General features: G+C 31.5%; 1 protein-coding gene and 1 long non-coding RNA gene across 4 annotated transcripts in view; both read right to left on the reverse strand.

Annotated features, from left to right (window-relative positions):
• The window catches only part of LOC126720957 (uncharacterized), a 75905-nt gene that overhangs the window by 15474 nt on the left and 36647 nt on the right, over nt 1-23784 (reverse strand). The gene's annotated exons all lie outside the window — the stretch shown is intronic.
• LOC126720963 (uncharacterized) lies at nt 13488-21702 on the reverse strand. Of its 3 annotated transcripts, none has more exons than XR_007653754.1 (5): nt 21384-21702; nt 20256-20446; nt 19537-19650; nt 14882-14914; nt 13488-13856 (listed from the first exon to the last, which is right to left on the reverse strand). It is a non-coding gene; the product is annotated as an uncharacterized LOC126720963 (long non-coding RNA). The 3 variants fall into 3 exon arrangements; XR_007653752.1 differs by having other exon boundaries at nt 19537-19730; nt 20256-20385; nt 21384-21701; XR_007653753.1 differs by having other exon boundaries at nt 19537-19730; nt 21384-21701.

The following is a 23784-nucleotide window of genomic DNA, read 5'->3' on the forward strand; positions in this document are numbered from 1 at the left end:
GTCGTCCTCAATTAAATTTTGATTATTATATATGCCTCCAAGTCTATGAGTTTTCGTAGGGCCAAATTATCATTAACGATAGGTGTGGACATCACATTTCGTTCTGACTTATTCCCAAACCCTTGGAACCAATGACAAGAAATCAATTTGTTACCAAAATTATCAGCATCGTGTGTAGAGGCCAATGAGTAGATTAACCAGAAAGTGGCCTAATACAATCTAAGCCCAAGCCCAACTATGACCCAAGAACTAAGCCAAAAAACTCATTTCTGACCTAATTTGGCCGAGGCTTACAAAAGGTGCATATGCCGTACACCCCCAATCAACGGCGTACACACCTTCTGTAATATTTATGGTCTAACATAATATCATTTATAATAGAATTACCAAAACAACCATGTTTTTCACTGACTACTCTTGTAGTCTTGCCTACAATAGTAGTAACAATTCTTAAAGGAAATACTTTTACTTTCTGTCTTTTCTTTATGTGGTTCATAGTGTGGGACCTAAAAGTAAATTTATTTTTTTCCCTTTTAAAAAAGTAATTTCTTTCTTGTTACCAAAACTAGAAAATGGGAATTTGAATTTCGATTGTTTTCATAAGGAAATCAGTAAATAGCACTAAACTATAAAGCTCTTAAAGTGGCAACTAAAAAGTAAATTATTAATGTGACATAAATCAATATAATTTATGCCAATGATTACATTGTTACATAATAAATTACTTACAATGAGTGATGACTTTGTTTTACATCAATAGTTATCAACCAAGTGAATCTTAAAATTCTAATAGTTATCAACCATTTTTTTTTTTTAAGTTCAAGCAACTCTTATGATCTACCTACCAACAAATAGTCAAATTTATACTTAATTTTTTATTTAATATTGAAATTAACAAGCTCATATCTAAACTAAATAATTAAAACCTCAATAAGTTGGTATAATGGTTCTAAAAACATCATGAAATCCATGAGGTGTTGAGTTCAAAACCCTAACCCCATCTTCTAAGGGATACCTCCCATTAATTAAGCTAATTTAGATTGGGATAAGAAGAAGATCCCCGCCTATTTAAATATTCAACTTTCTTTCAATTTTTATCAATCATACAAAATTAAATAAATATCAAATGTCTTGTACTTGATTAAAAATTTGAGGAAATTGAAGGATTTAATGGGAGAGAATCTTATCCCAACATAATTTTTTTAAAAGAATTTCTAAACTTATTATCATTTATTCAAATACAAATTTCATTGAAAAAACTTAATAATAATACAATATTCTGTTGTACCTTTTCAAAGGATTTTATAAAGGAATCAAATTTAGTAACTTTTTAATATATATATATATATATATATATATTATCAAAATCAAATATATCATAATAACGAAATTTAAATTGTGAAGTAAAAACTAAGCATATTAATGAAGTAGTTCAATAAGCTACTTCTACTTTCTTTCCTAATCAACAGGGAATACTAGAACGATGATGAGCAATTTGCGTACTCATTTAACTGGTATCCTTACAAGCAGTTTTTCACGAATTTTAAAAAATTTAAAGATAATTCTAAGATAATGCCTAAAGTTTGTCATGGAAAACATTAAACTATAAAACTCTTGAAGTGGCGACTAAAAAGTAAATTATTAATGTAACATAAATTGATATATTTTATGCCAATGATTACATCATTACATAATAAATCAATTGTGTGATGAGTGATGGCTTTGTTTTACATCAATAGTTATCAACCAAGTGAATCTTTAATTATCCACTTGTTGATTTCATGTTGAAATTAACAAGGTCATATCTAAACTAAGAGAATAAATTCAATAAGGATAGAGTGTAAACCCTTTGGTTTACAACCGCCAATAAGGACATGTCACATAAGCTTTTTACTTAAGACTCATTCTAAAACCAATACATCCTAATACACTTAATAACATCTTTAAAAAATAAAAATAAATAATAGAAAAACCTATCTCACGTTATCATAATAGATGTGAAAAAGAGTACCTAAAATCTCATCTCCCTCCTTCTCAGCTCCTTTGTCTCCTGCCACAAACCTCACCAAACCTTCGTTTACCGCCGCATACCTCACCGGACCTCCGTCCTATATTTTGAATTGTGATTGGTTTTGTTTCACATGAATGTGACAGGTTTTATTTTAGATTAGAAACTTTCGGAAAAAATGTGACAGGTTTTATAATTTTTCATTGATTTTTTTAGCAACATAATTTTTCAGTGCTAATACAATGAAAATTTTCCATTGGTTTTATTCATTGCTAATTTATCACACAGAGAAATCACTGTTGACATGAATCCAGAAGTTTATCACACAAAGAAATCACTATTGGCTCCACCTTTAATGGTATCAAGATTCCCATTCAATCTGCTGTCCTTAATTGCATTCTTCTTCTTGGAAGTTCAAATTCATTCCATGAACATACAACAAGGGCAAGGTTCATTTGAACACCCTACTTAGCCACTAAAAAACACTTTACTATTTTGTCTAATGTCTTGGCTGGTGAGTTGTAGCAAAGGGTGTAATGTCCTGACATGAATCTTTAGACTCCATTTGTTTGTCATAAAAATACCTGAATACCAAAAAAATTAAAAAAGAATGAGCCTCATAATGATAAGTGGGAAAATAACAAATAATGTCTTTATGCTACTTATCCATAGAATTTGGGTTTCCAAGGAAAGAGATGAAACGGAAAATTTTTAGGGTACATTTGGTACACTGAATGAAGATTATGACAGGAATTGTAATCTTTATTACTAGTAATAAAGTGTGTTGTAATGTAATAACTAAACATATTCATTAGTTTGGTTGTGAGTTATAACATTAGAATGAAACTTAACATTTATTTTAGGAAATATCTTACTCATACAATTATATCTCCTTAAAAATTATTATTTTTAAATTTAAGAGAGATATGTGTTATTTTTTATGATTTTTTATTTTTATAATTGTTAGAATATGGAAAGTTTGTTTATTTGGAAATATATTAAGTTTTGAAATTATTGCATTTACTAAGGAATAACTAATACCACCTTTTAAAAAGGAATAGTTATTCCTCATTTTGAAGAATAGCTATTCATAAGGAATGACTATTCGTTGTAATAAAAACATAATCAAACTAAAGAATAGCTAAACCATATGAATAACTATTACATTACAACGCCTATTACAGTCTATCAAACATGCCCTTAGTGAATTTTCAAACTCAGTCAATTATTAACATATAACTCTATTGCATTTTCTTTACCCACAATAAACATGATGTTATAATTTACAGAGAGATCATTGCACATGCTAAAAATGCTAGTGCAACTTTTCAATGAATTTATAAAGGGATTTGACCCAAGGTAAGATTATATGGCCAATCCTTGAACTTTGCATATCATCAGTAATGGTTACAAGCCAGAAACTAGAGTTGTTCAAAACAATGACTTTACCAAACTTCACAATCAACAATAAGCATGAAAAATTATAAGTAAAAGAATAGCCAATTCATTAGGTGTCATCAACATTTTGCTCATTGATTTTCCTTTTTATTTCACTATAAAAAGGGAGAGAATCTAATTGAAAACCAAAAGCCTAGGGTTTGTGCTTTGTGGCCTTTTGCGTGGTTTGTGCTTTGTGCGTAGTATTATTAGGTATTTTATTAATAATAATAATATTGACTTTTAAAACGTGGTTTGGGGGTATGGCGTGCCTGGGGACCACTGACTCTCGTCGAATAGTATTGTGACACGTGTACTATCTCTCTCTCTCTATGAGATAAGTAGGAGGTGGTCTTAGGTGTTTCGGATGCATGCATCCTCATACTCACATGAGGGTGGGCTCCATAAGTGTGGGACCCACCCTCATGTGAGTGGAAAGATGCATGCATCTGAAACACCTTGTATTTTCTCGATAAGTACTGATCTTTTTAACAATTTTCGTGGGATGTGTTCCTCAACTTCCCCCTACCTGCCAGACCACACTTTTAATTTTAAATTCCTTTCTCGACTTTTGCTTTTTGGGAGTCTTGGGAGGTGATGATTTCTATGAAGTTTCTGGCTTTTCCTTTCAATCACATTTTTGCTATTTACCCCCCCCCCCCCCATGCAATTTTTGTGATTTAGCCCTTTATTTTGTTGTAATTAGTTAGTACCATGAATGATAACAATGAATCGACACAATTGAATGTTTGTTCACAACTCTAGTACCATTTTCAAATATTAATTTATGAAGCAGAACGAAAGAATTAACACCAAAGGTATCCAATATGGTGCATGTGCCTCCATACCAAAATGTTATGCTGCGCTCAACCTAGTCGTTGCTTTTGAATTTTGATTACTCACCTAAAATCCAATCTGTGATCAATGATTGGTGATCATTACATTCTTTGGAAAGCTTTACGAAAATTATTTTGACAAAACAATTTCTTACCCAAATAAATAAGTGAAAAAAATCAGGTATAATTTCTCTACTTATTGTACTTTTAGAAATTATTCACTTAGATTGGATGCATTTAATGAGTTCAAATCTTCTATCCCATTTTTCTTGCTCCACTCTATGCTCCACCAATAAAAACTTGCCACATGTTCACCTAACTAATTAAATACTACCATTATCGACTTATTAATACTACCATTATTAATTAATGGTAGTAATTAATCAATTAGGTGAATATGTGGCAAGTTTTTATTGGTGGAGCATAGGGTGGAGCAGGAAAAGTGGGACAGAAGATTTGGACTACATTTAATCTTCTAAAAAAAAAAAGATTGGATGCATTTAACTATTTCTTTGACCTCTCATAAAAAAAGAAAAAACTATGTATTTGATCGATAAAGTTAGTTCAACTGGTAAAGTCTTTAATTGTTAAATAAGAGATCAAGGGTTCAATCTCCGCCTACACCAAAAACTAATTGGTGTCTTGGTTTGATAATAAAGAGCTATCATTAAGAACGGACGCTATAGGTTGAAACTCTCTAAAAAAAAAAAATTTTCTCCAAGAGCATTAAGAAGCACTATTGACTGATATTAAAAAATTCTTGCACTAACCAACAGATCTTTTGACTGATATTAAAATTCCTGCACTATGGGTGTGACATATATACAGGTGAATGGGTTCATTATTTCAAAGAACACTAATTCATTCAGGCCAATGTTCAGTCTATCTTTAAATCCAAAAAGTAAGATTTTACCATCCATACTAATATATGCTTCACAAAACTCAAAATCTATTAAATCAGAAACAATATACACCCAACAAATGAAAAAATTGGAAGAACTCAAATAAACTAGTACAATTTTATGAAAATCTATTTACTTCTCTCATCACGCAACAGAGTAGATACATAAATCTGAATGAGAAGGTTAAAAGCAAAATTTCAAAATTACATGAAGAGTTAATATCTCGAAATCCATTTTGGGAAAAAAGAAAAAAAATAAAGAGAAATAAACCTTGAGATCACGAAACAAAGGATCCGACAATGATTGCGATTGGGACAATGCTGCTGAAATGATTAAGAAATCTCAACATTATTCACTTGAGCGAACGATGGGAACGATTGAGAAATGTTGAAATCCATTTTGGGAAAAAGAAGAAATCAAGAAAATTTAAAACTTGAGCTAACCTACAAAATGATGAGATTTCTTATTTGAAAAATTAAAACTTAAGCAACGATGCTGAAAACAATGAGATTTCAGATTTTTATTTTATTTTGGATAGGAAAGGATGAGATTTGGGCTTCAGTTTGTTCTAAAATCAAAGACGTTGATGAAAGTGGGAGTTAATTGAGATGTTATTAGCTGAGATAGAGTGTATTTCTCGTTAAGTAAAAAGTTGATGTGGTAATCTATTATTGGATATGTAACATAAGGGTTTTACACCCAATCCTCACCAAATTTGGACTCTAAATAGAAAAGCCAAAACTAAATAGGAGCTGCCTCAAAGATGCCAACTTACTGGTTGGATAAATTAGACTACTCTAAATTAATAGTGATTAATTCTATAAAAAAAAATATTAGTACAAAAGCCTTAATTTTTTTTTTTTAATATACAAGATAGAAATTCTACTCTAACCTAATCTAAGTATATATATGTGCGAAACTCCCTCCTAGAGACTTGAACCTTGACTCTTGCCCCCCCCACCCCACAATCATTTATACTTGTGGAGTAACCATCACACCAAGGATATGCAGTGATAACAAAAGCCTTAATTGGTTGAACTAACTAGAACCCACAAATCATTAAAAAATTAAATAAACAGCAATCAACTAGGAGGAGACAGATAAATGCACTTATTTAACGTAAATTTCCAACAAGATTCTGAATCCATGCTGTCAAGACATCGAAGTACGAAGTCATGAATTTTTATCGTCATGTGTGTATACATTTTATTATTTTCCTTATTTATAATCAAATAAATCTCAATTTTCCTTGACGCATGCAAAACAAAGGCAATGGTTAATTCCTTTTCGATTTTCTCTCATTTCGTTAATCTCTTGAGGGTTAGGTGTAGATTTTATTTATTTATTTCTTTTTTTTCCCATTTTATGAATGAGATGGGTTCAAGTTACACCTCGTGTAACTTAATAAAGTTACACCTTTTTCGGACCATTGATTTCTATTAGATCTAATGGTAAATAAAATACTAATTGCCATGTTATCAACTTTCTAAAAATAAGTGATGTCAAAACATTAAAAGTCATTAATGCCTTTATATATATATATATATATATATATATATATTTAAAGTCATCAAGCTCCACTTTCTCTTCCCATCGTCTTCTTCTTCTCCTCTTCTCTCTCTCATCTGCCTAGGCCTCTTTGAGCTCACCTCCTCCTCCGCTAACCCACTCAACTCACCAAAGCTACACTTTAAATTTAGCTAGTTAAATTCAAAAGTATAATTTAGTGTTAGATATAAGTCTAACACCGATCTGTTAAATTTTTTTACTGGTTAGAGTCCTCTGTGACTTAACAATGAAATAGGGGTGTTCTAGTAGTCTGAATGAAAATTTGATCAAAATTCAGAGAGTTGAAACTCAGTAAGAATTGGGTCAGAGTTAATTGTTATGATGATTTTAGAGTTGCATTGTTTTAGAAATAAGAGCCACACATGGGACATGGCACAACAGCCTCATTATTTAGGATATATGAAAGGCCATGGTGATCAAAGAAAATAGTGTGAAAGATATAAAAGGACAAATTTATCTATCAAAATACTCCTCCACGCAAAATGCATTTTCTATGATTTTAATTGTAGCAGTCAGTAAATAAATGGCGAGAGTATGAGTAATTTTGGAAAGTTAAAATGAGGAAAATCATAGCCATGCCTAAATCAAAGAAGTCTTTGATCTCTTTAAACGAATCCTAGAGAAAATGAATAAAAGTTTCTTTTAAGGCCACTGCGATTGGGTCTACCTCCTTGGGCTCCTTCTCATTCATGCCACAATATCGCAACTAGCTCTGTATTCACCGTCGAAGAGGGTGGCATCGAATTTGCAGTTTTTTTCCCTCTTCCTCTCAACGTTTAGATGATTGTAAATGTAATAAATAGGGAGAGGGAGAAAAAAATGCTACTATTAATTATGCAAGATGAGGTGGATATAAGAGATTTTTAACCATTAGATCTAATAGAAATTAATGGTCATAAAAAGGTGTAAGTCTTGTGGAGTTACACTAGGTGTAACTTGAACCTATCCCTTTATGAATATATATATATATATATATATATGAGATGGGTTCAAGTTACACCTGGTGTAACTCTTGTTAAGTTACACCTTTTTTACACCGTAGATTTGTAAGTAATCTAACAGCTAAAAAAATATCATTAAATGCTATTACTTTTCATCTCATTCATAATTAATACTAGTATTTTCTCTCTCTCTTTATTTATTGTTTTTCTAGTAGACCCTGTAAGATAAATCAGATAGAAGTTACAAAAGAAAATTTTGAAGCTAACATCAATAATGGAAAACTTACAGCAAGAACTCAAGAAGAAGAGATAGAAATCGGTCGAGTGAAGAACAAATCCTGTTTTAAAATTTTATTTTGCATTTTGACAGCTTCACCATGATAAAAGCTAAATATATTTCGAAAGAAAACGTACCAAAGCATCACACTTCATGTAATTCTTAATGAAAAAGACTATACATGTTTTATCTAACAATACTCTTACAAATATATGCTGCACGCATCATTTTCTTTTAATCTTTAAAAAATTTCATGTTTCTTACAACGGTGCATCACTAAACTGTGGTGTTCATTTCATCTTTCTGTAGGATTATTACATTACCACTGCTAGAGAACTAGCCCGAATGGTTGGAATTCGAAAGGCGCCAATCTTGCATCACTTTTCAGAATCAGTTTCTGGGGCAGCAACTATTCATTGCTGCCCTTTAATGAAGCAAAAACTTTATTTTATTTTTTTTCAAGTATAGAAATGCAAGTGGTTAAAAATGGTAGTGTGCCCTTTTATCAAGCAAAAAACAATAAATAAGGACAGAGAAAAAAATACTAGTATTAATTATGAATGAGATGGAAAGTAATAGCATTTAATGATATTTTTTTAACCGTTAGATCACTTACAAATCTATAGTAGAAAAAAGGTGTAACTTCATAAGAGTTACACCAGGTGTAACTTGAACCCATCTCTCTCTCTCTCTCTCTCTCTCTCTCTATATATATATATATATATTTTGGAAGTTTCTTCGTTCTTCCTTTTTTTTTTTTTTTTTTTTTTGCGTAAAATATCATTTTTATCCCTAAACTTTCACAGGAAGTTTGTTAGTTCTATTTTGATTGTATATGTTAGATAATATTGGACCTTATTACTCCTTATGCATGTCTAATATTCATTTATTGCCTTTCTTAATTTTTCAAGTTGCTATACTTTTCATTGATTTTCACCCTGATCCTCTTTTGCGAGAGTCACATTCCGTTATATGTCATCTTAATTGGCTGGCATCATGGCCTTCACCGAGACAAAATTGGCGTTTATTGCGGGTACACTTGGTATGATTTCATTCACATTTATAGTGTTGGCTGAAATTAAGAAGGTATTTTTAATTTTAACTCACTGAGACAAAGATATATTGCACTTATTATTTTTTGTTTATATAAGTGGTGCACATTGTGAAGCAACATGTCAGTGATGAAACCCAAATCAAAATATTAAAAAATAAAATTAAAAAGAAAAAAAAACCCTTGAATCACAACTAACTAAATTGGAGAGAAAAATGTCGTACACATTTATAAGATATCAACTTGTTCTTTACTTTACCATTTTAGGTGTTTTTTTTTTTCGAATTAGTTGTTACTATTTTCCTGCTGCCCTAATGTGTAATTTCCTTCATAATTAGTGCTGCAATAATTTCTCTTTTCTTTTCCTTTTTGATAAATATATATTTGATTTTTGTTCTTTTGGGCTTTGATTTAGCTTGCAGGTGGCAAGCATGGTTGTCAAAATCCCAATCTGGATTCTACGATCCTACGATTTTACGATCCCACCCTACCCAAAACGATCCGGATCTTTCAAGGATCTTTGCGATTGTTCAAGATCGGTAGGAACGTACAATTCTGATGATCTCAAACGACCTTTGTTTCTTGTAATCTTCTTTAATTTGATAGAAGGCTCAGTTGGACTTAAATGAAAAATAAAATCTCAATAGATCAAGTTTTTCCACTTTAATGTAGAGAGAATGTTAGTTGGACCCAAATAAAAAATATTCCAATAGAGTGTCACGTTTTGAGGTTTTTGGCCTCTATAAATGATGCTTACAAATGGATATAATGATGTATGGTAATTATATCAATAAATGTATAATTTATGTGATTATTTAACATATCAAGATGTATTTTTTGTTTTTTTCTCAAATAATATAGGATCTTACAATTCACGATCCGATCCTACGTTCCATGATCCTACCTACCTCCCACGATCATATGTAGGATCCCGATTTTGACAACCTTGGTGGCAAGTATACATCGAGTCCCACAGTTGTTTTTGGAAGTATCTCATTTTTGTTTCTATTACCTTCAAGCGTGGCTGGTTGGCTATCAATCTTTTGCCCATACAAAGGAAAAACAATTTCAAATTGCATTTTATTTAAAAGTATCAACTTCACCATCTTTTTTTGCGTAGCATTGCAAGTATAAATTTATTTTTAAGTTTATCTATACCATCTAGGATTCCTCTTTTTTTATTGAATTTTTATGTGATTCAAAAATACTCATAAACCTTACGTTTAACAGAAAAAAACTTGCAGACAACACTAAAAAATATATTTCAAACTCCCTTTAAAATGCTTATAAAATAGGACACACTTCTACTAATCCATGTCTTCAAAAAATATTTATCCAAAATTTAAAAGAAAAAAGGAAAATTATGACACTATACCAACTATTTTGATATTCTGTCATAGCATGGTCTATCTTGTGGAACAACTTCCCCTATTTCACTTAAATCACGGTTAAGAATGTTTTGACTTTTTTAATTTACTTTGTTAGGATTTAGATTGAAAATTACAAATTTAGTAATGTATCCAATGTTGCTATAATTTATTTTATAGAAACACGTGCGTATGTCAAACAAACTATTGTGTTTTAATTAATTTATCCCATGAACAATTTTATAAAGAGAAAACATTTCATCCAAATCTGGCATAAACATAGCATTTTATGCCTCCAATAATAACAAGACACATTAGCATTTCACAAAACAATCAAATACACCTGCCTCACACTATCACTCCTTAAAACCCAATTTCATAAAATAAAAATAAAAAACCACCCAAGCATGGCAGAACTACCCCATTTTTGTGTTCAAATTAAGTGATACCCAAAACCCATCAAGCCTAGTTACAAATGATGATTTGGCGTGGAGTTTCAATGGTGCTAGAGCATTTTCCAGATCTGTTTGGGTTTTTTTGGTAAATGAAAATGAAGAAGAAGATGTTGAAGTTGGGGGAGACCATAAGTCTTTAACGATAGTGAAAGAAGTTGGAATTTTTTTTGGTCGTGTAAAGGAGTTTGCTTGCGTATTTGGTAGATCTGAAGGCAAAGTCTAAGCTAATAAACAAAGAGAGCAAATGCCAAAGAGGAAAATAATGGTGGGGGTGGGGTGGTCTTCCTTTTACTTTAGATCTGAGACTAGATTTTTTTTTTTTTTTTTTTTTTGGATGGGGTGGGGGGGTGGGGGTGTGGTTTACACTTTTACTTTTGTTTTTGGTTTTGAGCCAACTGAGCTTTGGGAGTTTTTCACTTGGCAAGACCATCATTTGAATCTGGGCTTGATGGCTTTTGGGTTTTGCTGAATTCTACCACAAAAACGGTGAATCCGGTAACTTTTGTACAGTCCGTCAACACTCCGGAAGCTTATCATCTGATGACAACGTGGGTGGGTTTTTAGAAGTGATTGTGTGTGTTAAGTGTATTTGATTTGTTTTGTGAAATGCTGATGTGGCACAATGCTATTAGATAGTGTAAAATGATGGTTTTACGCCAGGTCCAGACCAAATTTGCACTCTTCTATAAATTGTGCATGCTGATCTACATCTGCAATCGAGCAACTTCACTTGTCATGCAACATACGTGGCAACCCAGATTGTTCCATAGCTAAAAAAAGGTCTCATTGGTGGTGCTGCTTTAGTGTCCCTGGATGCATCTCTCTTTTGGCTAGTGTCGATTATGCTTGCACTGAATGCAAAAGAGGATTATTTCGATGATGATATAGAAGAGGTCCCTGTTAAGGGTGGCGATGACCACGCTATCACAATAGAAACTAACAAGATAGATGTCTTAGACAATACAGAAAACTTTAATGGTGAAAACCACCAGATTAGCACAATCGAAACAGATGAACTAGAGGAGTCTGCAAGCATTACAGAAGAGGAATGCATAAAGAGTATTGCAAATGTTGAATTCTTAGATGATGTACAAGACAACTTAATTTTGGATGAAATCAGCCACTCTATCGCAACTGAAGCAGATGAACAGGATCATTTGTTACAAAACACACAAGATGATTCCAAGAGTGAAACTATCACACTTGAAAATAATGCATCAGTGGAATTCATAGATGATGCACAAGAAGATGCTATCAGCCACGGTGGCACAACTGATGCAAACGCAAAAGAAGTTTTCTTGGATGATACACAAGATGAATCTGTAAAGACTGAAAACGACCACACTGTTACTGTCAACCAACCTGTGTCTGAGCCTAGTAGACCTGAGAATGAAGGAGCTGAAGGGATAGAATTTGAAGGAGAGACACAAGAAGGAAAAGTTGGAAGAATTCTAGACTCAAATGAAGGAGCTGAAGGGATAGAATTTGATGTAAAGTCACAAGAAGAAAATGTTGGAAGAATTCTAGAAACAAATATGCCATAAAGATAAATACTAGGATATCATAATTGGATTCAAATGTATAGTAATCATTCTGTAACTACTAAAGCTAACATAGTTATGTTTGAGGGAACATTTCAATATGCAGAATGCAAATAAAACTAAACTCTCTGGAAAAATCACTGCTATAATAAATGCTTGTCCTCCCATTCCTTCTTGCAAGCCAATAGTAGTTGCAAGAGTCATCAAGATTGTTCAATGCCATGAGAGCACATTCCACCTGATTGTCAGTTGATGGTTTCAAGTAAAAGTCACATTTGCACCAAATCTAAGCAGCCTAACTCACTGGCTTGATAAAAGGAAGTAAAAAACCTCAACTGAAATTTTTTTAATGCAAAGAGGCAAATACTTTTTAGCTAAAAAAAAGAAAAGAAAATGCAAGTCTAAAACTCTTCCCAAACCTATATATAAAAAAATAATAATAATAAAAAAAAGAATGAAAGAAAACATTCATCAAAGTATCCTTCACAGTAAAATATATATTAGCGCCCAAAAGAACTACAAACAACCAAGACAATAAAAACCCAAATACCTTAATCAAAACCAATCCAACCAAAATACCCAAACCTAAATCATATATAATAATAAAATAAAATAAAATAAAAACCTTTACCGATAGTGGCAAATTTTTTGGATATGGGTTCTCATTTAAACTCTTCTTTTCTTATCTAAGAAACTCTTCCTTATTTGTATATATCTAATTATGTTTTCCGGATAAGCAATAAGTAGTTCAAAACTTCATAGTTGTCATGCTTTTCATAAGCATAACCCACCAAATTATTCAAAAAGTTTTTCAAAGGCACAAACCATAATATTTAGTAGCTCTATAAAATTCTTTTATGATTTCTCAGGTTTCTTTCTAAACTATTCAAACTACCAATCTATAGTAAAATAATTACTGCTTAAGCAACCAATAAAAGAAATGTATCAATGCAAACTGCTTTCTCACCAAAGAATCTCTAATGATGCCAACACAAAGTGTGCAGAAAATTACGAAAGCAGTAAATGATTATAAACCAAAACACAAAACTCAAACAATATGATTCATAGACTACGAACTACAATAATTCTTTACATCGGAATGGTAAAGGTTGAGCATGAGAAAATAAATTCATAGCTATAAATAATTATAGATATAAACACATTCAGAACTTTGTTTTAAAATAATTCAGTCATAGGAAATTACAAGGCTACAGATATAACAAAAATGGGATGATGAAGCTCATTTGACAATCCCAACTCGTTTTTACAAATCAAATAGAAGAAGCAAATAAGGAAGCAAACACTTACAAAAGGACCCAAAATCCTGTTTTGCTGTTGTTGTCTGTGCTATAACTCTCATTGCTGATTCCATGCTTGTGCAATTCAAGTCTGGCAGTTTTTCAGCAGCAATTGCCTGATGGTGATCTTGCCTACCATATCCATTTTTAGGTGTTTAGAACTTTTCTCTACACCTACACACCAATCATTATGATTAAACTATCACTGCTAGCTCTGATGCAAACTGCTTATGTGCCAGATTGGTATAGCTTATTTTTCAGCTTTTGGAGAATGGGGTTATTTGAAAAGGCTGTTCCTAAAGAAAAAGTATTCTGAAAAGGTTACCACACAGGCACTTGGCTTAATAATGATAAGGATATATCTAAGCATATCAGAAAGTGGTAGACCCTCTGACCTCATCAATCACTTGAATATCCAATATATATTATATATTGCTCTCATTTAAATTCACTCAATCACCATTGCAGCTTTCTTTGGCTGACTACAAAGGCATGAAACATTACTTTGATTTAGAGTGATTTAATTCAAATTAAAAGACGATCTATATGCTAGCTTAGGGATGTGCAGTAGAATGAATAGAACAAATGAAGCAAGATGAGACGTGGCAAACCTCATAGAGTTCATCTAATATAAGTATCAATTGGTGATCAAATGAGATTCTTGAATTATCATCAACAAAATCATCCATCTTTGGGTTCCCAAGCACGTCCTTGATAAAATGTTGAAATGCACATCTTTAATTTGAATACAAATAGAAGTCTAAAAACATAAGATTAGAAGATTGCATTTTCCTTTGCCTATTCTGAGACTTAACAGAACAAATAAATTTCTACCACAAACCTTAACAATAAATGTAGAAAGTTTGCAAATTAGTGTATATGTGATTTGATAGACCTATTGCAAGGTATTCATTTAGTTTTCATGTTTTTGTTTTAGGTGCTAATGAAGATGAGTTAGAAAGTGAAGCATGCGGTTCAGTATGGAGTTTCATAATGTATTACTTGGCCGTAGAGACTTATTTTCTTCAGTGAACCATGAAGATCCAAAAAATGTCCCTATTTTAGATTTGCCTTCATCACTCAGCTATACACAAACTTGCTTACAAAATAGTTTCTAAAAATAAATAAATAAATTGCTAACTGCAATAAGTCAAACTCATTGGACATACTAAGTTGAAGTTCTTTAATAGGAATTATACCCTCATATTCAAATTCAGCTCCAGCTGCATTACCTTCATCAAAACCAAGCTTGGCTCAATAGACAGATAACATAATATATTACAGATTAACTGAAGGGACTTTCAAAATAGGCCAACTAACACAATAGAGTTTGGTAAGTATAAGTAAAGCAGCAAATAGTTTTAAGTCCCTACCAAGTGAGCAAAAACAACCTTACCATGTGGCTGGGGACCATTCTAAGCAGTAGGAAGTAAAAAGAAATAAACAAACCAAAAATTTATGGTCTTTTTGTAAAAGAATCAAGATGAAAACAAACACCAAAGTTGACATTCATCAGGTTTTAGTGTGTGAACGGTACAAACCTTACCATAACTAACAAATAAAATTCGTAGATTAAAAATCAAGATTAGAATTACCATAACTTACAGTGGTGTACCTATTTCCATTTTTGACATTCATCAAGTCTTTTCCATTTATATCATGTGGGTTTTTTAATAAGATTTAAGCTTTCCCACTCTCCTCTCATTCACCAGGGGCTGTTGAACCACTAAGCTGTCCTTAGCAATAGATTTGAAATTATGACCATGATACCCAGGAGTCTTCCCATATATATATATTTGAAAGACAGTTTTATTTATGATCCCAATTAAGCACTTTAAGATACATGATGCACAAATTATTCTTGATAGTTAAACCAATCTTATGCAGCAGTGGCAGCCACCGCTGTTGTCTGTTATAAATCTTTTCTGTTTGGACAGAACCTGAGACCAAGACCACTTTTAAATTAGACCCAAATTAACAAACTCTAATCTCAATGCACAAACGCACCGTGAAATAAATCAATAAAAAATCAAACCTACTTCTCAATATCCCTTAAACTTTCAAATTGATAATCTCAAAGACCATTGTGATTCAATTAATCTCCTTTCTACTATATAAACCTATCTCACCATATACCAATCCCAATATCTAACATATAAATCATAAAAAATTCAAACCCATACCTCAGTTTCCACTAAAATTTCAAATACACAATCTCAAAGAATCAGAATTTAAAATTCCTTATGAATTTTGAATTTATATCTAGAATTAAAAGGCTCACAGATCAATGCCTACAAAGAAACTAGGTGAAAAACACATTTTGGGCCCTACATTTTGACCCGATTCCTGTTTTGGTCCCTAAATTTTTTTTTTACCGCTTTTAGTCCCTCTCCAGAAAAACGGTTCCATTTTAGTCCCTGCCGTTACGTCAGAAACGGATATTGCTGACGTGGCAAACGGCAAAGTCAAAAAATAATAAACTAATCTCCACGTGGCCTAAATTAATAATAAAAAATATTTTTTAATGCCACGTCAGCATCTAAATTAAAAAAAAATAAAAACTCTCATAAAAAAAATCCTTAAATAAAAAAATTAATTTATTAATTCTAACTAAATAAAAAAAAAATTAAAAACTCTCATCAAAAAAAAAAAATCAAAAACAAATTTAAAACTAAACCCAGCAAGAACAACAAAACCCAGAAAGAACTAAACCCAGCAAGAACAAACTAAACCCAGCATAGAATAATTCGACCTTTTTCATTTGTTTTGTTTCACACCCACGTTGAGTCTAGGCATATTCACAAAATATTGAGCACTCAAGAGTTGTTTTAAGAATTTTTATTTTCTCGGAAATTCCAAATCTGAGATTCAATCATATAATTCGTTAATCTCTTTATTTATTTATTTTTTTTCCCAAAGCTTTCTTAGCAAGCAAACGATGAACAAATAAATATAAATAGAAATTCTGGTAACCTAGAAATGACCATCAATGAAACAGAATTATTTTCATTTTTAGGACAAAAAATCAAAATGCAAAACATTTCCCGAACAAGGAAAAATCATACGAAAGACAGCGAAAACGTTGGACCAACAAAGAAGTAGATCTGATAATAAAAAAAGACACATTGGAGAGAGGAGAGAGAATCTGACCGTCGCCATCCTTGTCGAACAAACTGAAGGCCTCCTTGAACTCAGAGATCTGGTCGTCGATGAGTTGGTCTGCCATTGCTATTTTCTTGTTCGTGTGTGATTAATCCTTAGGATTGCAGAAAAAAAATTTAAAATTCGCTTGTTTCTCTTTTTTCTTTACAAAAAAATGAAGATGTTCTTGCACGAGCAGAACAAAGAGAGAGGGGGACAGTTATGAAGATGTTCTTGCACAACCTTTTTCATTTTTATGCTGGGTTTAGTTTGTTCTTGTTGGGTTTAGTTCTTTCTGGGTTTTGTTGTTCTTGTTGGGTTTAGTTTTAAATTTGTTTTTGATTTTTTTTTTTTTGATGAGAGTTTTTAATTTTTTTTTTATTTAGTTAGAATTAATAAATTAACTTTTTTATTTAAGGATTTTTTTTTATGAGAGTTTTTATTTATTTTTTTAATTTAGATGCTGACGTGGCATTAAAAAATATTTTTTATTATTAATTTAGGCCACGTGGACATTAGTTTATTATTTTTTGACTTTGCCGTTTGCCACGTCAGCAATATCCGTTTCTGATGTAACGGCAGGGACTAAAATGGAACCGTTTTTCTGGAGAGGGACTAAAAGCGGTAAAAAAAAAACTTAGGGACCAAAACGGAAATTGGGTCAAAATGTAGGGACCAAAATGTGTTTTTCGCCAAGAAACTATACACTAAAATCAAGTTTCTAAGTGGTAGCCACATGAACCCAAACAAGAATTCACAAAATTAAATCCAAAAAAAAAAAAAAAAACCTAACAATACCCAACAATAGTATTAGCAAAAGAACTGAATAGAAAATCAAAATATTACTTACACAACATCAGTAATTTAGTCTAGGAATCAACAAAAAGAAGCAAAGCCAATGAACATTAAAAAACAAATATTTAGAAAGAGAAAGAGAGAGGGAAAGATTAGATACATGATATTAAGAGCATCTCACCTCCGTAACTGGGCCTGCAACATTGGAGATTTTGTGATGGCTATGATGGGTAATGGCTCAGTCATGGGTGTGAGAGATGGCTATGGTGGACTATCAGGGATATAGAGAGAACGACTTAGAGAGGCAAAGAGAACGGTTGGTTTTAGACTTTTAGGGTTTTGAGAATTGAGAGAGGCAAAGGCAAAGAGGCTTATCGGTAAAACATGAGCAAAAAATTTAATTAGAAATAGTTTTTTTTTTTAAACATGCCTGATGTGAAAAAATGTGGGAGCTCCAAAACCTGACAGTGTGGGAGATGGCTTCTTCTATTTCGGAAAGAGTGACAGAGGAAGAAGGCTTCAACCATGAGACCTTCAAAGAGACAAAGATTTTGTTTTGGAGGAAGGAGGCAGAGATCAGTGGTTTGGGAAGCAGGTTTGGCCGTGGGTCTTTATTTTAGAGGAAGGAGAAGGGGTCTGCTTTATGCATGTATCAGGTTTTACAAATATAAAATCAGTTTTGGTGTTTTTTTTTTTATTATCGGATTTTAGAAATATATAATCAGAATCTTTTTTATATTTTATTTTATTTAAATAATGCTGATATGTAAAAATGTAGGAGCTCTAAAAAAGTCAAAGGCTAAGTCAAGCACTTCGGTTTTATATATATACTAGTCACCAACCCGTGCGATGCATATGATAGTTTTTCAAAATTATATATATATTTACTTTAAGCATGCTACAAAGTATAATTATATTTGAAACGTAATCAAACATTAAAGGAAAATTAAACAATTGTATACAATTATTGCAAAATATGTAGATGAACAAAAAATATATAATAAATGAATGCTTCCTCTATACAAATCCTGATAGACAAATATATCATTTTTTTATTTATTTAATAAATATATTCCTTATACTCTATATTTCAGAATATTAGATGATACTCATATTCTACATGAGCACAAAGAAGTTAAAATATAAGAGTTAAAGGAGGAAAAATATTAAGAGAATACAATTTTTCTAAAAAATATAAAGGAAAAAACTCATAACAAACACTAGGGATAATAATTTAATGATTAGCTATTTTTAGAGATAATTTTATTACTAAATTCATCCAAATAAGTTATAAATACCCTTTCGCTCGCAAATTTAAAAAAACTGCTATTCAAAAGCAACATTAAATAGAGACAACTACTAAAATGGTTTTCACATCAATATCTAGAAATTCCTAAGAAAATAATATTCCCATGATAATGCCATTGCATTCTTTGTTGACCCTTTGAAAAGATATTGTGCTATTTCACTTAATAGTTGTCAAAAACAATGGTGTGGTTTGTCTTTATACACAATGGCAAAACGGAATCTTTTGTGCACAACTCCTAATCTTCACTTGATAATATTATCTGCAAAATAATAGACTCAATCTCTATTTCATGCAATTCAGCCTCAACATTGCAAGTAAAGGTGTTGCCCACCCTCAGAAGATAATTCTAAAGGAGCAAGGGAATCGATTAAGATAGACGGTTCAATTGCACACATCCACACATACTACCGTCTCTGCATATTTGTAAATGTGATTTGTAGACATATAAATGTTCAACTTGTAGTATATTTACAACTATTCTGCATTTTAATCTTTCTCAACAAAATATAAAAGCAAGTGATGGTTCAACATTAATGGTTTGAAAGTATATTTACATTTTTGGTCGGCTAACAATAAAAAAGTAGATAAAGGAAATCACATGTCACATACCAATCTCTAGCATGCCAGTATAGGCTCCAGTAGCAAAGCTTCTTGAATGGCAAATTGTCCACTTTGTAATGGATCAAATTCTGGCTTTGCAAACTAACCCACAATTCAACCAACCTGTAAAAACTAATATAATACAAAACTCACAACCCAAATCCAATACCCAAAAGTTTGACTTTTAGGGACCGTGAGAAGTGCTTTAGCAGTGAAGAGAGACAAATCTAAATTAGACAGAAGAAAGAGACAAAAGAAAGAGTAGGGAGGAAGTGTTTTATCGACTATGAATTATATTATCAAACAAACGCAATCTAATTTACAAATTTTTTGGGTGCATATCGCACTCTTTAAATCCAAATTGACTTTAGAAATCAATAATACTCAAACTAAAAGTCAATTGACAACAGTTAATAAATTAAAATTGAAACTGAAACTGAAACTAAAATTAAACTCAATAAAAGTTAAAACGATTTACAAATATCTAATGCATTGAACCTGTCATGTTGTTCTGGCCTTGCAATTGCCATTATTTTTTTTCCCAAACAGAGGGCAATGTGCCGAATAATTGAATTATCAAAAACCACTCTACCTCATTTATCTCTGCTAATTATTCAAAATAAAAGCACCCCCAAACGTGACCCTAAATCAAAATCAAGCCAATTGAAATGCCAAAAGCCTAAATCATATTTAACTGGCAAGTAAAAAAAAAAAAGAGGAAACTTTACCAGTAAAGCTTTTGGGAAAGACCGGTCTGATCACAGTAAACATGTTCTTGATGTCAAACTGTAAGGCAGTGACTTCGAAAAGACGGTAGCAGGAAGCTATACAATGGGAGGAAGTGGGCCTAATGGTGAACTACAATTCGAAAAGCAAAGAGGAAAGCTTTTTGTGAGAAGTCGGCCTGATTTTTAGGGACCTAAGAAGACATGGATGCACCAGTTCAACAAAAATGAGCTAGATAGTGCTATGATTAGCAGACTTGATCACTTTCATAAACCATTACCAACAAAATATTGGGCAAGTCAACATGATTACAAAAAATTTGTAAAAAACCATACTGGCCAATCAAAAATTTCATTAGACTTCTAATACTAGTTTGAGCAAGAAAATAAACACATAAGGAGGAAAACCAAGGCAGTTTCAACCCAAATTCCCAAAAAAGAAACAGTACTCAAGGCAGTTTCATACCCTTAAACACTTCTACCTTCTGCATAACATTGAATTTTTTTTTTTTTGGCTACTAAGCATGGTGCTCAAATACTTTCAAAAACTACAACATGGCCACACAAATGCACTGCAAGCAGAAGGAAGGGGCAATCACAAATTTAAAAATAGTTGATTTCTAAGGACCATGCTATCAACAATTTATCAAGCTTAGCTTTTCTTCCAATTAAACACTAACAATCTATTATTAACCCAATAAGTAAGCATTTCATGCACATACTAATTTGATTTCAAAAAAAGCTCTAGAGAATTACTACAATAAGTAAACCATTTAGCAAAACATTCCACATAATATAATCTTTTTGAGGCATTTTATCAAACACACATCATGCATTATTGTTGCAACCACTGCTGTATATATAATCTTATCAAAGAACTACCCACAAATACATTCAACTCAAAACCCAGCATCAAAATCCTTTGATAGACTAAGTTCTCCAAACTCTTTAACAATACCCAACTCCAAAATTTTCCTAGAAACAGCATTAGCATTAGCATTAGCATTAGCTTAGCTGTTCCCATATTCTAATCACAAGTGAATCAGCGCCCACTTCATGATTATTTCCTAAGTTATGCATGTTTCATATATGATTCCCTAAGTGAGCAGTGAGCAGTGAGCACACACTTACATGCTTCATATTGCACATCAATAGCTATAAACAAATTTCTCTTCATTGGCGTAGAGGACACAGTCGCAATATTAGGAGAGGAGAGGAAGGAAGTGAGAATTGGTGAGAGACGTTTGTGGGTCTGCGTTTGATAGTAATATATCGAAAAGAAGTCGAATGGTTTGGTTTGGCTTATCAGGGACAAAGGGACAAAGAGGTTATCGGGTTTTGTTTGTAAATGAGAGAAAAAGAAAAGAGAGGGGAGAAGCAGCTTCGGTGAGGGTGGCAAATTGATGACTGAAGGTTGAGAAAAGGAGTAAAAATTGTTATTGAAAGAGAGTCAAATGACATAAGAGAGGCTTTTATCCAAAAAAAAAAAAAAGAAAAAAGAAAAAAAAAAAAATATATATATATATATATAAATGAATGTTGCGACGCCGATGGAAAGAGCCAAAGCAAGCCCACCTAGAAAAACAGTAATAAAACCATCCCTCGAAGAATAATTTATGGGTATAGTTATTGAAAATTTTCAAATAATTTTACATATAGTAAAAAATTAATTAAAAAGATTTAGATATTAAAACTTTTGAAAGGTCAAAAAATTATAAAATTCACTTCTTGTAGATTATTGAAATAAAACAAAAAATATATATGAGTACACAATAGATAAATATAAGAGAAAAATTGATTATCTTCAAAACAATAATCTATGGTATGATCATTAAAAAAAAAAAAAAAAAAAACCTTCTAAAATGCCATATATATAATTAAAGAATTAGAAGATCTAGAGCGTAAAAGTTAATGAAACAATTCAAAAATATATATAACTATTCAAAAGAGAAATACATAATCCCATAAAAAGAAATAAGTTTTAATGGGTCTAAACTTTAAACAATGAAAGGCATAGGGTTTGGTGATTCATAGTTATATAGAAGGTTGTATCAAGATCACTTTTTAAAAAGTACATGAAAAATCATAAAATAAAATAAAAAATTTCTCACTTGTTAGGGTGTGTTCTTAGCAACCCTACAAAAACAAAAGGAAAAGGAAAAAAAAAAAAAACCAAAGAAAACCATTAACAAACATTTTTAATGAGTCTAAACTTTAAACAATCAACAAAAATAGGTGCAGGATTTGTAGTTCATCGTTGTACATTTATAAAGCAAATTAATTATAAAACCATTAACAAAGATCAATGGTTGTAAAACACAACCTTTGGTATCGTGTTTAAATGGAATTTCAGATGCTTGTCCTGTGCCTCCCATCAATTTTGCTAGGCAATAAAAACATTTATTTGGGGGTTATGCTTCGGCTTGAATTATTTAATTCATCAACCAAGGCATGAAAGTTTTGGAAGCACAATCACCGAATGATTAATTAGAATATAACTTGGTGATCAGAACTTAATGGAAGCAAATCTAATACAAAACATTAAACCCGAATTCATCAACAAAACTAAATGGCCATATATGTAAACACCCTAAGCTTTTCAGTACTCTATTCTATGCTCTAATGAAATTATATAGGAATATATTGATGCATCTATAAGGAAGGCTTTGTCATGATTGCATTAGAAGTTCAAGTGAATGTTCCATAACATGTTTGATAAAGTAGTACTTATGACAGTTTTGCTTGCTACACATGTATGAGATGTGAATATCATAGAGCACTGTCTTTTTTCTTTTTCTTTTTTCTGATCAGACACTAACTGTCTTTTAAAGGGAAGTGAAGAGGCGCAAGTATAGGGTTTTTGTGTTTTAGATTTACCAAATGAAGTTTGCAACGTGTTCTTGTTTTTTTTTTTAATTATTATTTTTAAAGAAGTGTTTTTTTTTTTTTTATAACTACTTTTTGTGAACATGTGTGTGCGTGAATCTAAAATAACTGATTTGACTTATTTGTTAATTTCTCAAATGAAAATGCACCTTTTTTTGGGGAGTTTTTAAATATTAATGTGACAATAACTTATATAGCCTAATGGCATAATAAATTAATAATGAGTGGTCAACAAAAAGTCAAATGTTTCGATTTTTAGTTATTACTAGTTTTATACTTGTACAATACACGGCTTAATAGAAAAGTATATGTAAATTAAACAATTTATTTCAATAATATAATTAAATTACTTATCTTAAAAAATTAAATTAAAAATTTTGAACTTATAAAGGAGAATTTAGCTCTTGATAGTAATACTACACAAAATTGAGGACAAATTTAATATATCGAGATGATGATTATATGAGAATAAAAATGATTACTTTAAGAGAGACAAAATGTTAGAATGGAATAACTAATCATATAATGAATATACGACAATTTTCATTAAAGAAAAATTATTTAAAAAATTATAATTAGAGTTAATAGAGAAAAAAATTATTTAAATGGGAATTGAATGGTTGTCCTTAAGAGTGAGAATTATATC

The sequence above is a fragment of the Quercus robur genome, chromosome 4 (genome assembly GCF_932294415.1).
Source record: "Quercus robur chromosome 4, dhQueRobu3.1, whole genome shotgun sequence".
Taxonomy (NCBI): Eukaryota; Viridiplantae; Streptophyta; class Magnoliopsida; order Fagales; family Fagaceae; genus Quercus; species Quercus robur.